This window comes from Cyprinodon variegatus, unplaced genomic scaffold (genome assembly GCF_000732505.1).
Source record: "Cyprinodon variegatus isolate N-32 unplaced genomic scaffold, C_variegatus-1.0 Scaffold595, whole genome shotgun sequence".
NCBI lineage: Eukaryota > Metazoa > Chordata > Actinopteri > Cyprinodontiformes > Cyprinodontidae > Cyprinodon > Cyprinodon variegatus.
The window spans coordinates 428,903-432,934 of record NW_015151048.1 but is presented as its reverse complement, the minus strand read 5'-3'; the positions used below and the strand labels follow the sequence as shown (position 1 = coordinate 432,934).

Here is a 4,032-nt window from a genome sequence, read left to right as displayed (position 1 = left end):
GCTCTCATTGGTTGATGTCCAGCAGCTAAAGTTCCATCTTTCCAACATCGCATCCCGAGCTTTAGGAGCTCATGACGCTCTGCTTCTGCTGCTGAAAAAAGCTCTGCAGGACAATTTCCTGCGCCTTGATGCACGTCAACCATTAACTGCGTCTGTAAGCCAGCTGCTTCTGCTGCCTGCAGTCTGAACGTAGCATGAGACAAACTTTTCCCTTCAACATTTTAAAAATACACTCAGTTTTGTTCCATTTAAGCTCATTTTCATTATTGCCTGTTGGTATTTAAAAAAAATAAAAACCTTCAAAATTCATTCAGACAAGTCATTTCTTTGTGGTTTGACTCGGTGCTGCCCCAACTTGTTGCTCACCACATAGAAAAATAAACAGTTTTTCAAGAGGATGAAAAGTAAAATTTGACGGCATTAGTTATAAAACTCAGAAAATTAGGTCTAAGGAAGTTATTATTCATTAGAAAAATGTTGCTTTAATAGGGTAGAGCAGTAAAGCTTCTTTATTTAACATTTTTCATGCACCACTTTTATACTTTAAGTAGTTTTAAAAATGTAACTTTTACACTTTTACTGAAGTAAAAACCTTAAGTTGATCCTCTAACTTCTACAAAAGTGTTTTTAAACAGTAGGATTTATACTAGTTGAGTAATAAATATTAACAGTTTTGACACCTCTGATTATTGTTAAATTAGCTTCATTTTATCTAGAGACGCAAATGGGGGTTTGGGGAGATCCAGAGTGTTTTAAATGCTTTATTTCTGTCACCATGTTGATTTAAACAATAGAAATTCCCAGTAACTAAAGTCTGGTTGTAGCCTGCGTTAGAAAAGCTGGTTAGCTGTCCTGCTTTGAGGACATGAGATCCTCTGATTGACAACTGCTGCGTCTGCAGTAAGGAGGAAACAACTGGACTGTTGGGGCCTCCTCACCACCTCCTCATCACCTCCTCACCACCTCCTCACCACCTCCACCCTCAAGCCGGACTAGTCTGGATTCACAGGGTTAACAAAGTTCCCATCTTACAACCAAACAATGATAAACTCAGCAGCTGCTCAGAGACACGGTTAGCAAACAACTTCCTAAACAGGTCAAGTTGGTTAGCAGCGACTGGTGGAAAGCAGGCTAGCAGCCTGGCTAGCTCTGGGGCTAACTACCGCAGACCGGGGGAGCCTTTAAATACAGCAATACGTTAAAAGACACACAACCGCAAACTATTTTCACGTCTAAGGGTCACACTAACCTGGAGAAGATAAATACTCCGTCTCTGTTCCAGGAAATAAAAAAAATATGGCTACTAGCTGGCAAAGCAGCTAAACTCCACCGTCCCAGTTAGTCGGTGTGATGGTGAAACCCTGGATCTGCAGACACGAAACTTAGCTGCTTGGTTTTTAACAAGTCTTTAAACTTTCCAAACCAGCTAGGCTGTTAAAAGCTCGCCCTTCGAAGCTTTCTACCACTACCGTAAACGAGCAGATCACGTAAACCTGCAGCCCAGCGTCATTACGTCACCAACGGGAAAGGCAGCGTAAGGGAAAACAAAAATGACGTTAAACTGAAAATCTACCTGTAGATATAAATTTCTTCGAATAACTATGTGGATTCAAATATTTTAAAATATGTTCAACTTCTAGGGGGAAACATTCAATTTGGTTTTTCTCTGCAAAGTGAAATGTTACCTGAAATGCTTCTTATCTGTGGAAGCCCATTTCTACTACATGAAAGTAAAGAAATGCCAAATAGAAAGTCATCATCATGACATACAAAGTAATAATTATGAGATGAAAAAAACGTGAAAATCGAATATCATAACTATGACTAGTGTTGCAGTGATACCGATACCAGTATCGGGTGGGGCCCCGATCCAGCACTAAAATGGTGCCAGTACCAACAAATAAGGCACTAATAACATTTTGAGATCCAAAAGTTTCTTCAACTATTGTCGCCCATTCCAGGTAGGCAATACAAGTTCTACTGGATTAACTTTGTTTTAGTCTTTTTCCTGCTTCACAAAGGAAGGCAGCAGCTTGAAGCCATGATGGTGATTATATTACATCCAGGTAGTCTGCAGTTCTTCATAGATACACACACATCAATTTCAAACAGATGGTATCGGTATCGGCCGATACTGCACAGCCAGGTATCGGTATCGGGGCCAAAAAAACACATCGGCACAAAACCATGACTTTGAAAGACAAAATTATGACTTTGTAACTCAAAATTTTGACTTTAGATGTCATGATTATGACTTTCTATTTGGCATTTTTTACTTTCACGTCGCAGAAACAGGGTTCCATACTTTAAATCTCTTAACTATTTTGTCAAAAATTTCCCTTGCATGAATTCAAATGTATGGAAGCCTGTATGGAATCCTGTTTCCGCCACATGATAGTAAAAATGCCTGATAGAAAGTGATATTTATGGGATACGAAGACATAATTTTGACTTTCAAAGTCATGATTATGAGATACAAAGTCGTAATTATGATATTCGACATTTGGCATGTTTTACTTTCATGTGGAGGAAACAGGCTTCCATACATTTGAATTTATGCAAGGGAAATTTTGATAAGAGGCACTTAAGAGATTGATAAGTATGGAAGCCCATTTCTGCCACATGGAAGTAAAAAATAGAAAATAGAAAGTCTTAATTCTCATAATTAATTAGGATAATTAGGATTTAAAGTTATTATTTTTTAAGTTACAAAGTCACCATTTCGACATTCAAAGTCATAATTATGTGTTACAAAGTCAAAATTATGATATTCGACTTTTGAATTTGGTATCTCATAATTATGACCTTCAAAGTGGAAATGATGACTTTGAATCTCATAATTATGAGTTTAAATCTCATACTTAAGAATTTTTATTTGGCATTTCTTTACTTTAATGTGGCAGAAACGGGCTTCCATACAAATGTAAAATAAAAAGCCAGACTTTAATGTTTACTTAATTGAACTTAAGCAATACTTTTATTCTATTCACTCCTCCACTCACCAAAAGGCAAAAAAAACATCAACAAACTTCTTTATTCAAGATTATATAGAGAGTTATCATCAGTTAATTCTATACAGACGCATCAACAGCAAAGGAAAAAGTAGGAGTGGCCTAATAATAGTACCAGGATTTCAAGTATAGAGTGGAAAACAAATCCATTATGGTTTGTCTGTTTACACAGGATCATTTTTGGCAGTTTTGTTGTAGTTTAGTGGGTGGAGGACATTAAACACTTCATAATAATTTGCTAAGATTTAAGCTCCGTATTGACGATTTTAAAATGCAATCATTCAGACAGCAGACCAGATATGCTATTAGAAATTTGGCTGACATTATTCAAATTACAAAAGATTGGTTTAACAGTGGTATTTATATGGATACCTAGCCTGGGTGCCATTCCGAACTTAGTCCCGCCCACAAAGTTTGAGGTCGGGAAGTTCGGTCTGGCTCTGCTCCATAGTAGCGAGAGTATGATCGCCCACTGTCAGGCGATCCAATCAAATTGTCAGGGCGGGCTTTATACGATGATGGACAGATGACCAACAGTAACGTAATCAACCACGTGACCAAAGCGCGCTTGGGTGACAACAACAATGGCTGCCGCTGGAGAGTTGAGGTGAGTAGATTCTGCTATTAGGTCTGTTCTAGAAGATATCGACAGCAAATTAATTTTAAAAGAGGAACAGAGAAACGCGATCAAGGCTCATCTTCTTATTCTAGGCGTGCAACTGCACGCTTTGATTTTTGTGGACAACAGCTATGCCTCGCTTAACATACGTCACGCACTCCGTTGCTCTTATTGGTTGTAGGTCTATCCAATTGAGTGCAGAGGCATTTTTTTTCCTGGTTCGTTCAAAACACGCCCCATAATCACAGCTCTATGGAGCAGCATCAGACTCATTCTGACTAGAATTGAGTCGGACTATGTCAGGCTAATGGATACCAGCACATACTGGAAAATAAAAAGGCAGGTATTAAAATTGCAACCCTATAGATTTGATAGTGCATATCTGTAAATCGAGATCAAAGA

General features: G+C 38.2%; 1 protein-coding gene across 2 annotated transcripts in view; it reads right to left on the bottom strand.

Annotated features, from left to right (window-relative positions):
- fbxo34 (F-box protein 34) overlaps positions 1-1,498 on the bottom strand; it is a 9,455-nt gene extending 7,957 nt beyond the window's left edge. For both annotated transcript variants that reach the window (XM_015392523.1, XM_015392522.1), the window contains exon 1: positions 1,250-1,498. The gene's annotated coding sequence lies outside the window, so the exon portion shown is untranslated. The remainder of the gene's footprint in view (positions 1-1,249) is intronic.
- Positions 1,499-4,032: the final 2,534 nt, after the last annotated feature.